Below are 22,962 nucleotides of genomic sequence, written 5' to 3' on the forward strand. Positions count from 1 at the left end.
AGTGCTCTGAATCCCCTCTCCTCGCACACCCTGAAACAATGGTCTCTTGCCTCTTAGGCCGGTCCAGACTTTTCCCCAGACTCCCTCCCGGCTAGCTGTGGTACACTGGCCCCCTTCAGGCTGTGTTCACGCAGCCAACCCCAGTCCTCTCCCTAGGATCCGACCTCCGAAGCCCGAGCCTCAGCTCCCAGCCCCCGCCTGCCCTGGTGGGTGAGCAGACAAGCCTCTCAGGCTGGTGAGTGCTGGTCGGCACTGATCCTCTGTGCGGGAATTTCTCCACTTTGCCCTCTGAATCCCTGTTGCTGCATTCTCCTCTGTGGCTCCGAAGCTCCCCCCTCTGCCATCCCCCGTCTCCACCACTGAAGGGTCTTCCTAGTGTGTGGAAACCTTTCCTCCTTCACAGCTCCCTCCCACTGGTGCAGGTCCCGTCCCTATTCTTTTTTCTCTGTTTTTTCCTTTTTCTTTTGCCCTACCCAGGTAGGTGGGGAGTGTCTTGCCTTTTGAGAAGTCTGAGGTCTTCTGCCAGCGTTCAGTAGGTGTTCTGTAGGAGTTGTTCCACATATAGATGTATTTCTGATGTATTTGTGGGGAAGAAGGTGATCTCCATGTCTTACTCTTCTGCCATCTTGAAGGTTCAACCTCATTTCTTTTTAACGCTGAATAATATTCCATTGTCCAGATGTACCACAGTTTATTTAACTATTCACCCACTGAAAGACATCTTGGTTGCTTCCAAGTTTTGGCAACTGTGAAGAAAGCTGTTATAAACATCCATGTGCAAGTTTTTGTGTGGATATAAGTTTTAAAATCCTTTGGGTAAATACCAACAAGCAGGATTTCTGGATCATATGGTCAGAGTATGTTTAGTTTTGTAAGACACTGCCAGACAGTCTTCCAAAGTGGCTGTACCACTCTGCATTCCCACCAGCCATAAATGAGATTTCCTGTTGCTCCACATCCTTGTCAGCATTTGGTGTTGTCAGTGTTCTGGATTTTGGCCACTCTAATGGGTGTGTAGTGGTATCTCATTGTTGTTTTAATTTGCATTTCTCTGATGGTATGTGATGTGGAGAATAATTTCATGTACTTATTTGCCATCTGCATCTTCTCTGGTGGGCTGTCTGTTAAGGTCTTTGGACCATTTTTTAATCAACTTTTTTTTTTATTGTTGAATTTTAAAAGTTCTTTGTATATTTTGGATAACAGTTCTTTATCAGATATATCTTTTGCAAATATTTTCTCCTAGCCTGTGGCTTGTCTTTTAATTCACTTGATACTGTCTTTTGCAGAGCAGAAGTTTTCAATTTCCATGAAGTCCCAGTTATCAATGATTTCTTTCATGGATCATGTCTTTGGTGTTGCATCTAAAAAGTCATTGCCATACCCAAGGTCATCTAGGTTTCTCCTATGTTTTCTTCTAGGAGTTTTATAGTTTTGTGTTTTACATTTAAGTCTATGATCCATTTTGAGTTAAGTTTTGTGAAGGGTGTAAGGTCTGTGTCTAGATTCATTTTCTCATTGTGCTTTTAATTTGCATTTGTCTAATGACTAGTGGTGATCTGCTGATTTCCAGATGCATGTGGACAGGCTCATGGATTGATACCCCTCTCCAGGAAATGGGACAGCACTGGCTTTGATGAAACAAAAGAGCTGAGGCAGGAACACTATGGACCACAGGCAAGCCCTGTCCACGGTTTCATAGCTGGAAGTATGCATTTTACCAGAAATTGAGTACAAGATTTGGGGGTTTGGCTGAGGCTGGTGCCATGGCTTCAGCACAAGGTGCAGCACTAGGCAACTTCCTCCCCCTCCTCCAGAAACAACTGTGTAGACAAACAAATATAAAACCCTACGTAGAAAACATCAGCACCTACAGATTGCAATTTTATCATAAAACAAGCTTCTAGAACCGCCAGTCATGTAAAAATAAAAATAGGTCTGTTTACAGAGAAGCTTTAAAATCATCATTGTTCTATAAACTTTGTTCTTCCAGAAGTATCTGTAGCAAGATCCAGTATGTAGAAAAGGTAGGTCAGTTTTTTCTTCAACTGTCTACTTACTTTCTGATATTCTCTGATCATTTCTCCTCCCCTCTTTTTATAAACTATTTCTTCTTCCGGTGGTCGAGATTAACAGACTGAAGACACTGCATGGACCGCCCAACACCTTGAACATTAATTATACATATTCCAGTATTAAATAATTGATACCTAGATAGCACCTAGATTTAGATTTCCCAAGAGTGAAATGGGGTTGAAGCATTTATGTACATTTGCTTTGCAGATCCATGGCAATCAATAGAAGCCTCCAGCCTTTGGGGTGACTCAATTATAATGAGGTATGAGGTTTCACTTGCCTCCTTTAAACTTTCTACAATACTGGATGATAAAAAAACACATTCTCAGGTTCACATCAACTACAAATTTGAACTTTTCTGTCTGTGCCATCCATAAGCCACTAAAGTACTTGTCTATGTCACAAACACACCTGGATAGGAGGGCAGCAGATATTTCCCCAGCTGGCCCTCTTGGGTTAGGATACAGGAGTCCTTTAAGGGCATTGAGCACCCAGGACAACATGGGGCAAAGATCATGCCTGTACTGAAATGCTGCTTCCTTGTGTCTGAGCCAAACTTACCAACTGGCGATAGAGCCCAGAAGCATGCCTCTTGGGGATACTGATTGAACGTACAGAAACCTTAATTACTCTATAATCCTCAGAAATAATGTTTTAACTCTTTAGGCTGCTCGTGTTAACACATCAGCAAGGAGACAGGTAAGAGTTTGGATGGATCTCATTTTAGGACTGGCAGGTAAACACAAGCAATTATCCAACAGCAATGCTATAGGATGCTTAGGGAGACAATATAGACTTCTTTCTTCTGTTTGTTGAGAAATCAGTTAGGCTTTGCACAGAAAATCAGCCACCTAACTAACTGTGGGGTTTCCAGGCCAGCTTACTGACCAATAACAACATAAAGCATATTTAAAGCAAAGAGCCACACTAAGCAGATTCGAGAGACTTAATAGGCACATTTTTCACTTATGCAGAAAAAATGTAGGCCTATTGAAATGTTCCAATTTAGCTATTTTAGTTGCATGAGACACAAAGATTATATAATCATCATAAAGATGTCAGCTGGCCCCAGACTTCCCCAGGCACCTGCAGGAATGATTCATTTGACTAATGACAAAATATCTGCATATGGAGAGAGTCATACATCTTCCACGTGTTATAATATGTTATCAGTGCAGCAGAAGTACTTTTATCTGTACATGGCATTAACCCTGGGTAGTCCAAACGGCTAAAGTATCGAGAAATGACAAAAGGTGTGAAATCGCTCTTGCTTAACTTGAGGGCACCTTCAGGGTTAAGAGTAGAAGCTTCTAGCGGTTGCTGGTGGAATGGCCCCTGGATACTTTATCCAACCGTCCCAGGTTAGGAGCTGTCCAGGCCTGGAGGCTTCAGACAAAATCAGGAAAGGCCAAAGATTCATGGATTCCTTTCACTTTCTTACACCAGTGACCAAATAATAGAGAAGTGAAAAGTTGAGGTGGATGTCAGGAAGTGGGCGATATTGGTGGAATGTTCTAGTAACGTCCTCCTGGATTATCCAGCCTGTCTGTTTGGAATCTCCGTGCAGGTTACAGCTGCAGAGAACCAAGGGGTGTCCGTCCACCTCGGGGAGCTAATCCACCTCTCAGGCAGGACCTCGGGTTCCAGGAGCATCAAAGGGGCTCAGCTTAGCCCCGGGGTTTAGGGCCAGATGAGAAAGATTTCACCTGTGCTGCAGATAGCAGGTGAGGCGAAGGCTCAGAGAGTGCGGGAGGAGCCCAGGTGATGAGGGTGCAAACACCCGGGGACCCGAGCGCAGGGGACAGACCTGCAGGCTCTCCCCGGGGGCCTCGCTCTGCGCCCGGCGACCCCGCCCCGGGTCCACTGTGTGCGCAACAGGGCCCACCTCCCGAGCGGGGCCGCTACCCCTGTGGATGGCATCCCCCTGCCCAGGCCGGGATGCCGGCCACCTGCTGGGTCCCACCCCGCCTTGATGCCATCTCACGCGCCTACCTGGCTCTGCACTGAGGACTGAATTGTTCAGGAAAGGAAGGGAGGGCGCAGGGGAAAAGGAAAACGTCGGGAAGAGGAAGAGGAGAAGGAAGAGGAACTGACGTTGCTTTGAAGCTGCGGTCCACGTGATGGGCGCCCATCCTCGGGCTACGCCTACTGCCAGAGAAACCAGCGGCGCCCCAACTCCCAGGCCAGCCCGTCGCAACCGCCCTTCTCAGCGCCACAAAACTAACCACGTCAGCAAGCTGGACAAGTGTGACTCGGTGGAGGCCATCCAGGTAAAGATGAGCAGCCAGGTGAGCGAGGACGGCAGGTGGACCCTGGGGGCTGTCGGCAAAGCTCCGCGGTGGTGACGCAGGTGACAGAGTGGGGGGCAAGGAAAAGGAGCCCCCTGATGGTGAACTGCCTTGTTAACTTTGCTTGTGAAACCATGACACGTCGCCTTGGGTACACAGATTCCAAAGGAACACGGGAAAAGCAAGAACTGAAGACCTGCCGTCTTCATGAGGAAAAGAGTGTCACTTCACGAATTGTCCCCTAGATGGCGCCCTGAGACAACGTTTGCACTGTTTACAACTCTGCCTTCAAATCTTTTTCAAGTGCAGCAAAGGTCCTTTGCACCCTATAAGGCAATTGAGGTGGTGCATTTTGTTATTTTTTCTTCTGCAGTGGACTATTAAGCCACTAGTTTTTAAACCAGACATTTTGTGTAGTAGGCTAGTCTCCTTCTAGTCCCCAGGAATAAGGGGGCAAGGGACATTAACCCTGGACCCAAGGGACCCATGTAACCTTGAGAAAGTCGCTCATACCCTCTGAGCCTCCATTTCTCCATCTATACATAGGAGACGATAATGTCTTAGGAAATGATTTGCTCTCTCCCTCCCCCATTCTACCCATGTCATTTCCCTTTGTAATAAAAGTTCCTTCCAACCAGTTTGATTCTTTCCCCGTTGGTCCTCGCTGATTAAACCAGGATCCGGTAGGTCTGTAAAATCTGCTAAACTGTCTTCTGAAGCGGCTGGACGGCTGCATTCCCGCTGGCAATGAACGAGAGTTCCTCTTGCTCCACATTCTCGCTAGTAATTGGTGTTGCCGAGTTTTTGGAGTTTAGCCGTCCCAGTGGGGGCGTGGCGGTATGTGGTTGTTATCGTTTTGAATGATCACTTAACAGAAGAACAATTGGTTTAGAATAGTGTTCGCTGTAGTCCAAGCATTTTCGCCTCCCGTGGGCTCTCTCTGCTTTCCCATCACTACACGGCTGAGGTTCACGTGTCTACGCCTCCCCTCCACGCCCCCCCATGAAGCCCCCAAGTGGTGTCTCCCGCTTCTGCTGCAACCGCCTCCACACGGCACCTCTTCCTTAGGCTGCGAGGGTTGGCACTCCTGCCAACACTGGTCACATCTTCCATCTCTGTGTGACTTTTTCACTCTTTTTTCTTTTTCCACCATAAGAAGCACAATTAGAGCAGAATAATTTCAGCTGCACCAAGCAACTTAATCGTGCTAAAGGAACTAGACGGAAACATTAATCACAGTTTAATTTCTAGGGTTGTTTCTGGATACAGTTGAAGTTTGGCTTGTTTTCATTAGGAAACAGGCTTTAGTCTCACACTGGAATTCTTCGGAAGTGATTCTCAGTGTTCAGTGCTTTCTCTAATATCCAAAATCAACCCTGCAGTGCCACAGGGTCCCTGCTCGCTGCATAGCGGGTGGCCTTCCCCAAATAGCTCTGTAGATGATGGCTTTGATGACACTGAGGGCTTTGTCACCCCGAATGACATGGACTCCATGAATTCTGAGGTGCTCTGGGGGCGCAGGATCAGCCTCTGTTGCGTAAAGACCCAGCGTCCCCAGACTTGGGTGTTTCCTTACCCAGTTGTCTGACTCGCTTTAGGCACGTTTCTGTGCTGCTGCCCCTGGAAACTTATGGGAGGTTCTGAACTTCCCTGCTCCTTCAGAGGCATTTCACTAAGCCTATAGATTCTGACTAGAATCGGCATTAATACTGGGAAAAAAGAGGGTTCCCTGTGTGTGTCAAGGGTGGGCAGAGATTTTAAAGGAGCTGAGAGGAGTAAAGGGTGAGTGGACGTGAGGGCTCCCTGCCGTGGAGAAGGCTCTGTCCCCAGGAAGGGTCAGCCCATGGGAACGGCGTGAGCCAGGGGTCTGGCCCCATTGACTCACCGGTGATGCCAAAGAGAAAGGAAGCGAATGTGGGAGAAGGTGACCTTGAAAATAAGGGGACCTGGTCCCTCCCAGCCGAGTGTCCTGGACAGTCCCAGGTGGGGACCCACGATCCGCTTGCACAGTCCTGTGGGCTGATCCCTGGATCTTCCGGGATCAACTACCCAGAGTGCAGGCGAAGGTGCCTCTATTTCCTTATTTATTTGCAAAAGGGTGAAATTAATGGGAATCAAAGCCTGTGTGGTGAGAGTTCCCACTGGAGACTTCGGTAGAGTTCGTGAGTCAGATGCCTTTCAAGTTATGGACAAAGTCTCAGCAGGGGAATCCCAGGGGCTACCTGAAGGGATGCTGTTTGTGTAACCACAGATCAAAGGAGATTTTATTAAAAAACATATCAGGTCTGCGTTCAGCTAGTCATTTTGTGTAAACACGTCCTTAATGCACATTGGAGGTGCAGCCTCCTTAGTGTCTGAATTTACAAATATCCCAGTGCCCCTTTATGAGATTTCCCTCACTTTTAGAATCAATCATGTCCATTACCCCAACACTGTCAAACCACCTTCAACATTGACTTTGCTCCGTGGGCATCAACTTTCTTTAGGCCCAGGGTGACTTCGTTGTTTTTTTTTTTTTTCTCATGTGTGTGGTATTTGAAGTACCTCCATTGCTTATATCCGAATTCAGCCTTTGTCTATCAAAAGATGGCTGTGGGGTGCATAACAGCAGACAACAGCTACCATGAGCAGATACAATGAACTCAACTATGTTGGCCTCAGAAATAACCATTCTGCACGTGGGGGGCTCCTGCTCAAGTACCACTGCCCCAGTAGTAAATTTCCACATAAATAGAGTATTCAAATGACGCTCTTAAATCAACTCATATGCAAATTCTTACTATTCTTTTTAAGGCGATTGCATCAATCATGTCCAGGGCATTCATTCATCCATGGTGTATTTGGAGATTCTCTTGACACAGCGTAGCTAATATTGATTAATATTTTATTACCCACCTGTGAATTATCTATAGCAGATGCCAGAAAGCCATTCTGACTCCCTTGCTTCTCTGATCAGTGCTTGTGAAATGAGAGAACATACAGTAATATTTATTTTGACCTGAGAAATGCACAAAAGGGAATACCAAATATTGCACAGTGCATTACCATGTAGGATAAAATATTTGCAACCTGGGCACTAGTTTGGAATTTATTTCTGCTGTTCTCCCCTATTGAGATCACTAATAATAATTGATTGATAATTGACTTAAGGATGTTTTGTAACTCAATAAAGACAGAACCAAGGCATTCATTATTTGTTTTGAAATTACAAATCCAAAGAAAATATATTGCTCTAATCTTTCTTCTTTTCTCTTTTGGATATTGAAAAACAATGAATGAGATATATTATCCCTGCCTGATTGCCTCTCTGCAATGCTGAAGTGTCGGCAGTGATTTTTTTAAATGACTGTATTCCATGCTCTTTTACATTTTTTTTATTAGTTCCCTAACCAGGGATTGAACCCAGACCCTCGGCAGTGAAAGTGCAGAGTCCTAATCACTGGACCACCAGGGAATTCCCTCCATGCTCTTTTTCAAATGGACTTACATTAAAGGTGAATTATACATTTTTTTAGCAGATGGAACAAGGTTTGATTCAACTTTAATATAGTTTATTATCAAAAATTTGGTATCAGAATCAACAGGAATAGAGACCTGTTCTCTTCTTGAAAATAGTTCCCATAGCAAAGTGACTTAGAGCCCCATTAAACCTAATTCAGAGGCTGACACCAATTGTACAGTTCCTAGCAAAAATCACCTCATATACAGCCTTTTCTAAAGATCATATTAGCTCTGCCATTGAAAAAAAATCAAGCTTATTACCCATGAAAAAAGTTGATATCGGATCTAATTCAGATAAGCCTATTTTACTGTGCAGACAAGATAAAGCTAGCCAGTCAAGAACACTCTCAGACCAGAAAGGAGAAAAGTAGTGTAAAATTTACTGCACAGTCCTGGTGGTAGAAAATCAGTCTATGGTATTTCTTAAACTGAAGTGTAAGTCAGGTAAGAGGCTGTATGCCAGGGGTCCCCAACCCCCGGGCCGAGGACCGGTACCAGTCTGCGGCCTGTTAGGAACGGGCCACACAGTAGGAGGTGAGCGCTGGGCGAGCAAGTGAAGCTTCATCTGCCACTCCCCATTGCTCCCTATTGCTCCCCATGGCCCCCCATGGCCCCCCATGGCCCCCCATCACTCACATTACCACCTGAACCATCCCCCCTACCCCGCCCCTGGTCCGTGGAAAAATTGTCTTCCACGAAACTGGTCCCTGGTGCCAAAAAGGTTGGGGACCGCTGCTGTATGCCACTTCTCCTAACTTAATCAGCAATCAGAGGCAATTTGATCCTCACTTACATGAAAAATTTTAACGGCTCAATGTTAAAGACTCACAAGCTCGGAGGGACATCTGGATTCTGAAAAATCCAAACTATCCTTCTACCTAGTTGCTTCCCTCTCTTAAGTGTAAATAATAAATACCTTTTTCTTTTGGCCAAGCCGTGCATCTTGTTGGCTCAGTTTTTGGGATCTTAGTTCCCGGACCAGGGATTGAACCCGGGCCCTCGGCAGTGAAAGGGCAGAGTCCTAACCACTGGACGTCCAAGGAATTCCCTAAATAGTTTAATTTCTTATAAAAAGTTGGCAGTGCCTAGTTTAAGATGATGGTTAATCATTTCACTTGGATATTACTGGTTCCAGTTAGAAACAAAGGACTGATTGGATATACTTTAAGTAAATTTGTTCTTATAACTCTCTTTGAACTCAGGAACAGAAAACAATGAACACAACCCATCCCCACGAGGGATGTGGTGCCAGAAAAGGCATGTTCAGAATTTAGGGTAACCCAGACTCAGTCTTCCAGAATCTGACATCCCTCTAACTTTTATATCTTCCAAAACAAACAAACAAACACAAACAAACCCCTCACACCACTGTAGTGTCTGTTCTGTAGTAGGGATGTCAGTGTGACGCATATAGAAATTAGAAGTTTTCTGACTATTCCTCTTCAGGCAAATCCATAGATAGAGGAAAGTCAGAGACAGGCTGGTGAAAGCTGCTACAGATATGATGATTGGACAAACGAGAACCACCTAGAACATTGCCTGACTTTTTATTTCTTTGAAGTAGATTTCAAATTGCTTCACAAGTTTGCAAAAGGTGTCATCCTTAGCTTTGGCTAAAAAAGTTCATGTTTTGGTTTTTTGCTAAATTGATTGCTTTTCCCCTATACCATGATTGTTGACCAACATTAGCCTTGAACTTCTGCACTTTGAAGAAAAATGCAGTATAAACCTTCAGTTGGAGCATCTAGATTCACTACTGAAATTCTACATCCTCCTCAGAGAAAATGCATAAATTTGGTCCAATGCAGAATTCTTATAAAGTAAGTGACGATAACTGCATGTTTTACCATTTGATGTGACCTCCGAAGATGTGAATTGTTAAATGCCTCATTCTGTGTTAAATACTGTTGCCTGTTTTGTGGTACACAATAAACCTATTTGGAATTGTTTTACTTTGTCATTGGACATTTTCTAAAGCCAACTTCAGGCCTTGGTGAAAAGTGCAGGAAGTTACTAACCTCCCTCTTCTCAAAAATTACATTTAAAAAAAAGCAGCCTATATTAATTACAGTGGAGCTTTTGTAGAATGAAATAGCATTGCCTTTCCCTTCATCTGAAGGAGAGAATGGAATTTTGGTTGTCCTGTTGGAATGCTCCTGTTTCGCCGGGTATTTCCTCACTGGCTCATTGAACACACCATTCAGCTTCTCAGTTCTTACGATCTTAATTATTACAGTCATTGGAAACTTGGTTGTTAGAAATGTGTAATACAGATTTCCAGTGGTCTTCACTTTCATCTTTTCTGCTCATCGACTTACTAGTCTTAAATGCTCACTTGAGAGCTGTCCAGGTCTATATCTAGGAAAGTTGTCTAATGACACCAGACAGATACGTTGTTTTCAAAATCAGTTTAAGACACCAGCTGAGGCAGTGCAGGGAGGGAGCCCATTGCCCGCTGCCCTGGATCAATGCCGGAAGTTCAGGGAAGGGGCGGGCAGGTGTCTCCCAACCAGTCTGCAGAAACCAACTGTCACCAGCTCCCAGCCTCAACTCAGAGGAAAAGAAACGTATGTATAAGGTAAAATGAGCTGGTATCCCCAAAGTGAAAGTGTCCCGCTCGCTCACTGCTCTTGGCGAATTGCCAGGTTCTATAACCCAAACCTCTGCATCGTTTATAAACCATAAATTCATGAAGGATGATCCCGAGTATTGCCAACCGTCCCCCAAGCTTCCTTCCATACCAGCCCCCCCTTCATCTCTATCTGCCAACATTTTGGGGACAAAATAAGAGAATCCTGATTATGTACAGTAAAAATTCTATTATATTTTTTGTACTTAAGCTTTATGTAAATGGTTTGTCTCATTCCATTGTAAGCGAGCGTTGAAATAAATCCTACCATTTAGGAAACAATTTAGCGGCATTTTTCTTTGTGTAGCCTCAGTGGCCTCTGTCTCCCCAGATGTGCTTGCTACTTAAAGATCCTTGTAAACCTTTAAGAAGCACATTCATCAGAGTTAAGCTACAGAGGACCTCGTGGGTAAACCCCATAACACGCTCCTGTGTGAACAGATCCTAAGGACTCTTGGGTGAGGCCTGGATTGGGCCAACAAGCTTTGTGACGATTCTGTGATGTCGCAAACAACTTTCACAAATATTTCCAGAGGAGATGTGAGGTAAGGAAAATCAACCAGGTTTTTAATTTACAAGGGGTTGGTACCTGGTCATGTTGATGATTGATTTATTAAGTCCTATTATACTGACCCTCTGCCCAGCATACCGTATTTTGTTCTTCCTTGCATAAAAAAGGTTTGTCTCTTTGTTTTTTTAACAGCTTTAATTGAGGTATAATGTATATACCAAAAAACTGTACATATTTAATGTATACAGTTTGATGAGTTTGGACATATGTACACACGGTGAAATCATCACCACAATGAAGGTAATAAATACATCCATTGAAACAAACCTTGTGTGGAAATCTTCAGTTGATCAAAAAGACAAAATAAGTCTCAATATAAAGGCCCCCCAAAACACCCAAAACTCCAAGTAATGAAATGTTGAACTTTTGAAGAATTCCAGTAATTGTTTACCTCTTTTTCTCAGTTCAGAAGGTGAGCGGGATGAAGAAATTTGCTTTCTTGCTTCTTGTTTTTCTGAAACTTCCTTTGCAGTTATAGAGGTCTATATTCTGGAACCTGCATGGTCTCACATGATGCTCGTGTATCTAAATCCTCTACTTAGGATCTGCTTCATTTGTTCTAAGTAAAATAAAATTTGAAATGTAACTTAAAATTTCTGTCTGGACCTATTTGAAATATATGGTGTAATTTTCCACTTAAAGTGTTTCCTTGAGCCCAGAGTGTGTGAAGAATAGCAGAAATGATTGCTTGCACCCACTGCATCTCCATAAATTTTTAATACAAGCAGAAATTGTTCTTAAAATAATATCTGAACCAGTTTCGTTTAAGGAGGATATACTTGATTTATTTTTTCATAGTAGATATGAAAATAAAATCTGAAATTGCTTTTCTCTCAATCTGTTTTGCATAAATTTCCTTGTGGATAGATTTGAAATTCTCACCTCACCTTTGCAAATCACAGTGAGAACAAGAACGCGATAAACATTGTTTTGGGAATTCAGAGCTCTGAAGATTGTAGTTACTGAAAGAATCACAGAGGAAATAAAATTCAAAGATAATCCTTTGTAAAACTGTTCTATGTACAATATCAGGAACAGTAAGTGCTCACCTCTATTACGATTTTTAGCTAGGGTTGATTTTGTCTCCCAGAGTACATTTTGCAATGTCTCCAGGCATTTTTGGTTGTCACAACTGGAGGGTGGGTTGTTACTGGGATCTACTAGGCAAAACATCTTCCAGTTCACAGGAGAGTGCCCAGCCCACAATATAGAATTATCTAGCCCCAAATATCAGTAGAGCTGCTATTGATAAATCCTAATTTATATTTTGAAAAACTGCTGCTGGTATTATGAAAATAAGTCTTGCTAGAGAACAGAGAGAAAACTTTGCTGTAATATGATTTAAAAAATCTTAATGGGTGTGGGCTTGATCATATTCATCAGTAATTTGTGATGGGACAAATGATTCTGACCGTGTCACAAAGTTATTTATAGGCAGACATGTGTTCTTTCCTTTTATGATAATTCAGGCATACCAGCATTGCAGGAGCAGGAAAAGACAGCCCTGATGTGGTGACTCTTCATCTAAGACTTTACAGAGAGATGAGTGGAGAGTAGATACCTCAAGATGGCAGGGGGAAGGTGGGAACAAACTGGTAAATGGGTGCATAAGAAGAAACAGGTGGCACATCAGCTAGTTAAATATGTTTCAATTTAAATCAGATTGGTTAGCAGCAAGTTGCTCTATGTGGCAATTTGGTCAAAGCAACGATAGGGCCAGAAATAAATTCTCCCAGTCATAGTTTATTCTTTGTCTTAGTACTAATAATTATAATTGCAACAGAAAATAATCTTCAAAAATTATATGCATCTTTAATAATTTTTCATGAAATTAACTTAAATGTACAATGAGAGGTATGATAATGTAAGACTCCACAACATTCACAACTGAGTCCGATGTACAAGATGTACAAGAAATAGCTCACTTTTATATATTTGAATCAGTTAACTAATCTTCAACCTCAGTTAATCTGGGGACCTTCCCCACCCAATCTCTCTCCTCCAACTGGTGCAAAGCTTCCATGATCCAAAGAAGAAAAGTCCATAGAACCAGAAAATTGGAGGACGGAGGATACCACTCGTGCTTCAGCACCTAATAATGCTGATTAAAACCAAGACACCCATAGGCTACATGGTGCACTCAACGTCACAAACTGTGACTAGAGAGTGGGGGGGGGGTCTCTAGCGAGACTAGGGTCCAATGAAGTGGGTCATTTCTCCCAAGGTGCATACACAACCACAACTTGAAGCTGGCTCCCTCCCCAGGATACCAACACAAAATGATGTACAGCTCTCTGCTGCTCATGGGAATCCAGGCACACATCCCTGATCCCTACCTGAATGTCATTTAATAAGTACAAGAGAAGGAAATGTGATTGTTGAAGACTTTTAAATTACTGGAGGTGATCTATGTCTTTTATTCCTTGTACTTTCCAATCAAACATAAAAATATTACTATATAGGCAGAGGGGTCATCATTGACTTTAAATATTTTATTTAATAAGTTAGAGAGAAAAATACAAACTTTAAAAAAATGACAGATTTTATCTCTGTTATACTTTTATATTTCCCTTTTTTTTGTTACAAATGCATCATCATAGAATACCCAAAATATATAGAGCTAAAAATATATATCCATAATTCTATCTACCCAAGGACAATTACTGTTAACACTGTTATGTATGTCCCTCCACATTTGATTCTGTTCATAACTGTAACAGCTTATATTGAGTGAATGCTTATATGTTCCTGGAATAGTCTGCATGCTTTTACATTTTTCAAATACTTATAATCTTATGAAGTAAGGGTTGTTATTATCCCCATACATCAACAATAAAACCAGCATCACAACAACAAACAGCGACTACAATAATCCTTGGGGGAGTGTGTATCTGATTTCCAGAGTTGCCACATTATATAATTAAAAATGTCTAGTTTTCAACAGAAAAGTTCTGATACATTCAAGGAAACATGAAAGCATAACTTTAATGCTCATATATACGAAAAAAAAATTGACAGAAATTGTCTTTGAGCAAGCCCAGGTATTGGATTTACTAGACAAAGACTTTAAATCAGCTGTTGCAAATATGTTCAAAAAACTAAAAAAAAAAAAAAAAAAAAACCCATCTAAACAATTAAAGGAAAGTATGAGAAGGGTGTCTCACCACATAGAAAATATAAATAAAGAGACAGAAATTATAAAAAGGAGCAAAATGGAAACTTGCTCATTGGTGCCACTCAGGCAATGCTGAACTGGGATAGAAGCACAACTGTTGGTTATTGGAGCCCATGATTTTTAGCCACTGTCTATATATTCACCCACACTATGCACACATACATACCCACACATATATACATAGAAATATAATTTGTTTCTTTCTAAGAAATCTTATAAAAGTTTGGAAACCTAATTTGATTTATTAGTTAAATCTGGCAATTGCTAGATATTCCTTTTATTGCATCTTTTTCCTATATAGGTGTATATACTCTTACATTTGCTCTAACACAATATAGAACAGGAATAATTGACTAAAATTGATTTGAAAAGTAAAGGTGAAAACTTACATAAAAGTGTTACCACTTTAAGTTCAGGAAAAGGTGACAAAACCACAATATGGTTTCCTATGTGTATGAAAGCCAATGAATATGTAGTTTAACCTTTCTATCAAATTGTTTTGATAGCCAACATATATTTGAAATAAATTTTATTTCCATAAATAGTTTTTGACCAAATTTTCTAGGATCCAGATCACTTATAAACAAACATATTAGATAACTGAAGGAAACATTGAAGAAAGTCCATTCTTTGTGCTTTTTTTTCTTTATGGAAATTACTGATTCAGAAGCTATAAGGGATCTAGAGGCTGGGCAAAAAGCAGCAGCTCAAAGCTTTTATCAGTTTCATAAGACTTAGAGAAACACATTTGGAGTTAAGGACAACCAAAACCAAACCAAATCAAACCAAAAACAAACAAAACGCAGGACTTCACCTCACACAATTCTGCAGAAGACGAAATTGCAAAGAAGTGAGCAAAACTTTTTGCACTATTTTTCACCTTGAAACTTTCATGATTCTGAAACCATATGGAATGCTTTGTCTTTGGCTTTTAGCAGTTTAATTAGGATGTGCCTAAGTGTGGCTGTTTTTGTATTTATGCTGCATGGTATTCACAAGTTTTCCTGATTGTAATGGGGTAAGCCCTGGAAACAAGAGCCCTTCCTCTAACTTAGAAAAGATAAGGAAAAAGGAAAATAAAGTCAGAATTTGATGAAAAGCCTATCAACACTAAAGCAGTTCACAGCTAATGACGTCTTATTTTCAATGAGGTGCTCAGGAAGAACATCTACAGTGAAAAGGTGTTAGTGGAGGTATAAATCCTTGGAGAAAAGTATAACATCATGAGGAATTAAAAAATGCACTAACCAGGGATGAGAGGACCACACAGCTGCCCTGAAGGTGCAGATGATGGGAGAACCAGAGTCCGGAATGACTCTGACAGCAGCTCTTCACTTCTCTCCAGCATGACTCAGCATCCCAGGAATGGGTACCTCAGTGGGGGAAGTGCAAGGCAGGGAGGGAGATTCTACAGGGAGGTGGATTATAGAGCCTTCATGAGAATGAAGTTGAAAAGGTGAGGCGAGAGGCAGGTGGTTAATGGGAGAAGTACAGCCCAGAGAGGATGAAGGCCTAGAGGATGTAAGGAATCAATTTCAGCAGGTTAAGAGTGGGTACATGGGGCAAGGGCAAAGAAAGGGGGTTGTTATCATGGCAGAGAATTTCAGATCTGTTTCTTTCAAGGTGGAGCCATCCTGGGTAATGGCATCATCTGCAGTGTGGCCATGCCATTTGAAGACAATAGACATCAGGGGGTAGTTATCACTGGAGCTGATATCATGTCATTAATGAGGCATGAATGTGGAGGCCCTAGGAACTCTGGTGCTGGCAAGGGATGAGGTGGAGGCAAGAACACTGAACCAGGGTGGCATCCCCAAACAATAGAGGAGTAGTGAATTGAGGAGTAAGCCATGGCACCGCTGGAGAATAAAGAGGGTATCATCACGTGACATGGGATTCTCAAGAGAGAAGTGGGAAAGACGATGATGCAATATGCTGACACTGTTCGCTGGCAGCCAGGAGGAAGAAACTTTCTCTCCTTCCTCCAAGGTGGGGGAAGAAGTCAGGTGCGGAAGCAGCCTCCAGCAAACCTTGGGGTTTCTGTAAAAGTGTGATGGCTGAGGGAGCAGTTTAGAGAGGGTAAGGGGTTTCAGGAGATTTCTGTAAAATAGAGTGCTGGGCTTAAGGAGATGGTGGGGTCTCAGAAACAGGTGACCTGGATAGGGGAGAGGACTGGAAAAGGTGGCTGTCAGGATCCCAACTGAGGTGGGCATCCTTTGTGCCTGATCCTGAGGGAGACGAGTGGGAAACAAGCACGAAGGATTGAAACCAACCCCCAGATCATTATTTTATCTCATTAACCGCATACAGATTGTTAGTTCTGTTTTTCTTTCTGAAAAAATATAGTATCTACTTCTGAACTCCTTTCAAGAAACTAATAAATTGTTCTGTTTTTCTAATTTACAGTGATGGTCCAAAATCTTCCCCAGATATAAGACAGCACATGGAAATGTCCTCCTGAGCACTGGAGATTGTACCTGTGTTTCCAAAGAAAGATTCGGGCTTTCTGTATAATTTTTCTTCTAAAGAGTTAAAAGTATTAAATTGATCTATCAAAGTGCTAAAAAATAAGTTGAGAGATTTAGGGCTGTTTTACACAGCAAAACACATAAAGAGTGGGAAACGTTTCCATATTTAACTCAAGGTAAAATGGTATGCAGGTCTAGGTTGACATTATGAGACATTTGTAAGAGATTATCGTTACTTTTGCCTTTAAGTGAAGTGGTTGGTCTTTAAGACTTTACCATAAATGTTATAAAACCTAATGGTTTATATAATTAAAAATCTCATTTCAGAAATTATAAGATACTGTGTACTTGGCACTATCGATTCAATAAATCAAAACAACCAAGCCCATACATTAGAATTTAAATATCTTACCTTTTTCCATTTTAGTGATTGAGTCAAGCTATGGAAAACAAAGTCTCATTGTTTTCATTTAACATTTGAAATATCACCAACCCCTGGTAGAAAACTGCTAAGCAAATTAGTCTGCCAGTTCTAGACATATGCCAAAACAGATGTTGGCATTTTCTTGTTATATAAACAGTAATTCTAATGTGTTTATATCAATAGATTTTCTCTTTCTTTTTTTCTTTCTTTCTTTTCTTTCTAACTTGCAGATTGTCTTTTATGGAATTTAAGAGTGCTTGATGTTAAATTATCCACCTCTGGGGCTTTGACCAGATTAAAGGGAAGGACAGTAAGGCAAGGTGGTGCTGATCCTGGTAGCTAGTGGGAGGGATGGTCAGGGACTCTGAGATAAAAACAGGTGGGAGCTGATGGGGATAAAATAGAGGCACCCAAAGAACTCCCAGAACCCAAGGCCCCTAGACACCAAGTACGTTGGCTCTACAGTGCTCCCCACCTGGCATTTAAGGATTGTCTATTCCTTAAACCTCACAGTTCATGGTCTTTCCCATGCTACTCACCCCCACCCCCAGCATCCTTGCCTTCTCTCTCTTTCCTCTTCTCTTTGCTCTGCCTCTTGACACTTGCATTCTGTGTTTAAGTGAACCAATGAATTTGCAGTAGGTCAATTCAGTCTAAGAGCTGTCTCATGGTCATCAGATATGGGATAAAAAGTGAGGTTGCATCACCCACTTTGGAAGGCTCTTCTGATCTTTTGGAGTCATGAGATACAGTCTAAGTTAGACCTGGTCCTCTCTGGGTGCCCCTCCCAGAAACCTCTCAGGCAGAACAGCTTCCTTCTGTCTTTTCTTGATTTGCTCTCCTGGTCATCCCTAAGCTGAGACCAGCACTATGGGCCCTCATAATGCTGATGCACCAGAGATCTGACCTGGGAGGAGGAGAGAAGTGTGCCTGATAGAGGATTTGCCTCTGCCGCTCAGGACTTGTGAGACCTGTGTGCCATCAGGGTGTGGGAAGCCGCCGCTTACGGGACAATAAAAATCCACTCTGATTAGAACATCAACCTGAGCCGCCTCCTCTCGAAGCTTCAGTCATGGATGCTGGCTCTTTCTAGAGCAAATCCGGTATGCGTATATGCCCCTTCCTTTCCTAGGTCTTCTCCAGCTGTGATAGCACAATGTAGAATCCATTACACTAACCCTGTCATGGTCCGATGGTCTTCCTTGATCTGCATCCCACATCTGTCCTCAGAGCAGTTCCACAAGGGACTCGCTGCTTGTTGGACACGTCTGCATGACACATAGGCCATGAGAGAAGTAATCTGAACATTTGTTGATAGATATTTCCTAACTGAATAGCTCCCAGTACTTAAGTTTCTAGAGTGAAATGTGAACTTCCTGTCTTCGGATAAGAAATTGAATGGGGCTTTAATTTCACCCCAGGATGAATCCTCATCACTGCAGATGTAATCAGGCTTAAGGGCACAGGTGTGAACGTCAGATCTTATGCTGGGGTGACCAGATGTCCATCTAGAGTACATACGCTCTTTTATGAATAAACTCTAAAGACCAACACAGACGTCCTGATAATTACTCTACAGACACTGACAAAAGGCATCCAAAGATGTCACTGACTGGTTTTGTATGAGATGCAAATTCAATGAGGAATGAAATCCTTAAAAGAAAAGAGAAAAAGAATCTGAAGTGAGCATGAGTCCAGTGTATATGGTTAGAATTGGCCTCTAATGTCAGGAGAAACAAGAGAAAAGGAACAAAGAAAACAAAGTAAATCCTTAGCCAATAGAGATTTAATAAAAACAGGAAAAGTAGAGAATGCCAATTTTTGCAAAAAATTAATATATCATAGAACTTTTGAGGTTGACATAGTCATGGGTAAAAGATGCTCAGGGGACATAATTTATTTAGACGCGCGACATTTCCTTGATATGAAGGCCTTTTGCTAACTCGCTCACAAGAGACTAAGGAAGATGCAGTTCATAGAGAGCTAAGCAGGAGCAGCTGTCTGCGAGGGGGAAGAAGAGTCTGATTGAACAGCCAGTTCCTAGAGTATGAAGCTGAGGAGTGAGAAGTCACTGGGGTTGTCATGATGGATGGTGTCAATGCACTTTCTAACGACCTGGGGGAGGGGACAGGCTTCAGGGTGGCCAAGCCTGCCAGGAGCAGAGCGGTGTTTCAGAGAGAAGAGACCACGGGGAAGAAGAGAGAGGATACCTAGATCCCAGTACATCGTAAGGGAACGCATAGGTGGTTTCAAAATAACCAAGCATGCATGTGGGAAGGCTTCCTCTAAGCTGTGGTCCAGGCTGGGGCATATCCATCAGTTCAACCTCCCAGGAGAAGCTCCTGGCCTCAGTGAGATCAGCATTTGGCACCACCTGGGAAAAGTGTGTCCGTGGTTAGAAAGAGCAAGAGGACTGCGGTTCTATTAAGAAAAGAAGAATCTAGAAAAAAAGCCAAATGCTCAGAGCAAGACCAGCCTCCATCAGTTATGAGGTCCATGTCTGGCTTTGCTTCTGAGTGGATTTTGACCTGAATAAATTTGAGGGAATCTGAAAACCAACTTGTACCAGCAAAGTGCCTGGAGCAGTAGAAATGAAGACACCCCTGCAAGTCTCGGCTTGAAGTGAAAATACACTTTGTGCCTGAATCTGCCAACCTCACTACGTTAATAGACGTGGGAAAGCTCTGTGCTCCTGGCTTGGGAAGTGCCAAGGAGAGGAGACGGAGTCAGTTCAAATCCACAAACTTTTATTAATTCTGGAGACACAGCACTGATACAAAGAAGTAAAGGATTCAATTCCCTGCTCTCAAGAGGATCACAGAGCAGCTAGGAAAAATAGACCCTAGGAATGAACTATCCCTCCGTGGTCAGAGTTATGCCCTGTTAGCGTGAGCCGCGCAAGATAGGAAGCCTGGGGAGTCGGGGGTGGGTAATTGGGAGCTTCAGTGTAATTTCCTACACTATTTGGTCTTTGGGGTGAATTCAGGTCTAGGGGATATTTCACATTTTCATAGTTTGAGAGATTATGATCACATAGTCTGAAACATTTTTCCAAACTTTTGTTACATTATATTCAGTATTTTTTCAAAATTATTTAACTTATCATTTACCATACAAACATTAGAGAAGAAAAAAATGTCAAAGCCCTCAATTGCACAAAATATCAGAGTACTATACTGCATATGTATACTGGCTTTTAAATCTTCCAAAGTGTACTTTGGCCCCTTAAAAAATCATACCCTCAAAATAATCTGGCAAGTTGTGAAAGGGAACTATGATTGTCCACTCGTGGGAATGAAGATTGTTCAGCTGAGTGGGCGGGCACAAAGGGGACTGCCTGGGCTCAACCTCTCTCTCTGCCACTTACTGGGACCTTAGGATGTTAATTGACCTCTCCGTGCCTTAGTTTTCCCTCTGCAAAATGGGGATAATTATAACACCTATAGGGACATGCTAATGATTCATTGAGTTGATATATATATATATATAAAGCACTTAGAAAAATTCCTGGCCAGATAGGAATGTAATTTCAACAAAAGTAAGTTATTATTACTATCACTAGATTGAGCGTAAATGTAAATAATATTTCAAGGAGTAATATGTTAGCAAAATGTCCTTGTGGCAGCTGGGAGCTTGTACAATTAAAAAGAAAAAAAAATACGCAGCTTTGAAGAGTGGAAGGATACTAGAAAAGCAGGAACAAACACGTGTCAATAAAATTTGGGCAATGATATAACCTTGGGAGTCTTTAATTAGGGCTCTACAAAATCATAAACAAGTTACAATTCTCTATCGCAGAGTTGTCAATATCAAGGAAGCCATTTAGATTCTTCATTGTTTTGTGAAATACAGAGTAACCTGTCAGAGCAAAGCCATTTCCTGGCCTCCAGTGATGGAAGGACTTGTTCAAACACATAACATTCATATAGCTCTTAGGAAGGAAGGCTTTCTCTACAACTAAGATAAAACTGTCGTTAATTAGTGGGTATGCCTCAAAAGAACAGTGTGAGATACTTTAATTCACTGAGAAATTATGGATAAGATAGCTGGGCTCAATGAGTCAAGATTGCTAATTATCTTAGACTCTGCCCTTGAGATCATCAGAAAGACATGAGTGCTTAAGGCCAGGTAGATTTGATTTGATTTTAGTTTAGTTTGGCTTTTCTTCTTCTTTTATTTTTTTTTTTTTGACAAAAGAGACAATGAAGGAAGTTGAGAGTTTAGCAGCTGTGGGGTAAAAAATGACCTTTATATAGATCTATTTTACACGTTTATATGCTTTTTCTGGTTTTGAGGAGGAAGGCAGGTACTGTGGGGGAATCTGGGCAGCCCTCGGGTGCTGAGGATGGGAATACTGGCAAGGGGGGCTGATGCAGTGATTGGTCTATTTCCCGCTCAACCCTGGAAGTGAGAGCCCAGCTGATGTGATGCTTTGGGGCCTGCTCTGGAATGAACTCTCTCCCATGAGAGACCTGTGACTCTTTGGGGAAATTAAAACCAGTTTAGCTATCACAGTGAAGAGTGGTGGGGAGAACACTGTCTCCCCCGCTCTGTGCGGGCCCAGAGCTCTCCGTCCCCTGAGCCCTGGGCCTTGGGGACCAGAGCAGTGCCCTGGGCGGGACCACTGGCTTTCTCCCGGGGGTGTGTCGAGTGGTAGCAAGTGCAAGCAGAGGCAGCAGGAGGTGCCGATCTCAGGGAGGGCAGTGGGCCCAGGTGAGGAGAACGGGGCCCCTTCCTGCGGTGTGGCCACGGGTGGGCGTCCTGCCCTTGGACCCGGCCCGGGGCTCCCGAGGCCCTGGGGTGCAGGTGGCCGCGGGCCGAGCACCTGCGGAGCACCTGAGGGCAGGTGAGGGCGAAGCGCTGAGCGCGCAGGTGTCCCTCAGCTGCGGGGGCGCATCTGCTCCAGCCCATCTGCTGCCCGTCCCGCTCGCGAAGGTACCCGGGCCAGAGAACGTTCACCGGGAAACCAGACGTGAATAGAAACGGGCGCGAGCGCGCTCCGGACGCACGGGAGGACAGCCGCGCATCGCCGGGCGCAGGTGGCGGAAGGAGTGCGGGCCGGTTCGTGCGTGATCACGACAGCACGGCCACGGCGCGTGCAGTGGGAGGGCCTGGAAACCCCTTCAGAGACGCCCGCACCACGTGGGAAACGCCTGGGTTGAGGACGGCCGGCAGGACGGCGGCGTCGGGCACCTCAGCAAGTTTCACGACTGCGCGCACCGAGGTGCGATCGGCGTTCATCGGGAGATGCCCAGATTCGGCGCTCTTCTCCTTTCTTCTTCCTCCTCCCGTTCATCCCTAGGTCCCTGTCCTCACAAGAGGGGGACCGCGCGCCAGATCAGGTCGACCGACGGCGTCCAAGCGCCTCGTCCCTGGGGAGGGACCGGCACCTGCTCGGATAAACGTAACTCAGTAAAAGCATCCCGTTTACAGCAGCCGAATTTAAACACAAACCGACTCCTTCCTAGGAGCAATCCCATCGGAAGATGCCTTCCTGAAAGTGCACATCTTTGTCTAAAGTTATGCAGCACTGGAATTCGTGGAGCTGGGGTGACTGCTGGCCCCGGCGAGCAGGCCACTCTGCGGCTGCTGCGGGCACAGGAGCGGCGAGGGGCGGTCAGAGCGATGCTCACAGCCCCGGGCGCCTTGAAGGAGGAGAGGCGTCGGGCTCCGCTGTGAAGTTGCCGGGACCAGGGAGGGGGGGACTCCTGAGAGATGGGGCCCCGCGGCCGCCTTCCCAGCAGGCGGGGACTGAGCAGAGGAAGGGCAGGTGTGACAATCGGCAGGGGTACGTCTGGGCAAAGCAGCGAGTATTAGCTGGTGAAAGGAG

General features: G+C 43.5%; 1 long non-coding RNA gene across 1 annotated transcript; it reads left to right on the forward strand.

Annotated features, from left to right (window-relative positions):
- Window positions 1–239: 239 nt before the first annotated feature.
- Window positions 240–21,320, forward strand: LOC309623538. The gene is made up of 2 exons (XR_014241398.1): window positions 240–4,346; window positions 4,524–21,320. It is a non-coding gene; the product is annotated as an uncharacterized lncRNA (long non-coding RNA).
- The last annotated feature ends 1,642 nt before the right edge of the window (window positions 21,321–22,962 follow it).

The sequence above is a fragment of the Balaenoptera borealis genome (genome assembly GCF_965194805.1).
Source record: "Balaenoptera borealis genome assembly, chromosome: 2".
Taxonomy (NCBI): Eukaryota; Metazoa; Chordata; class Mammalia; order Artiodactyla; family Balaenopteridae; genus Balaenoptera; species Balaenoptera borealis.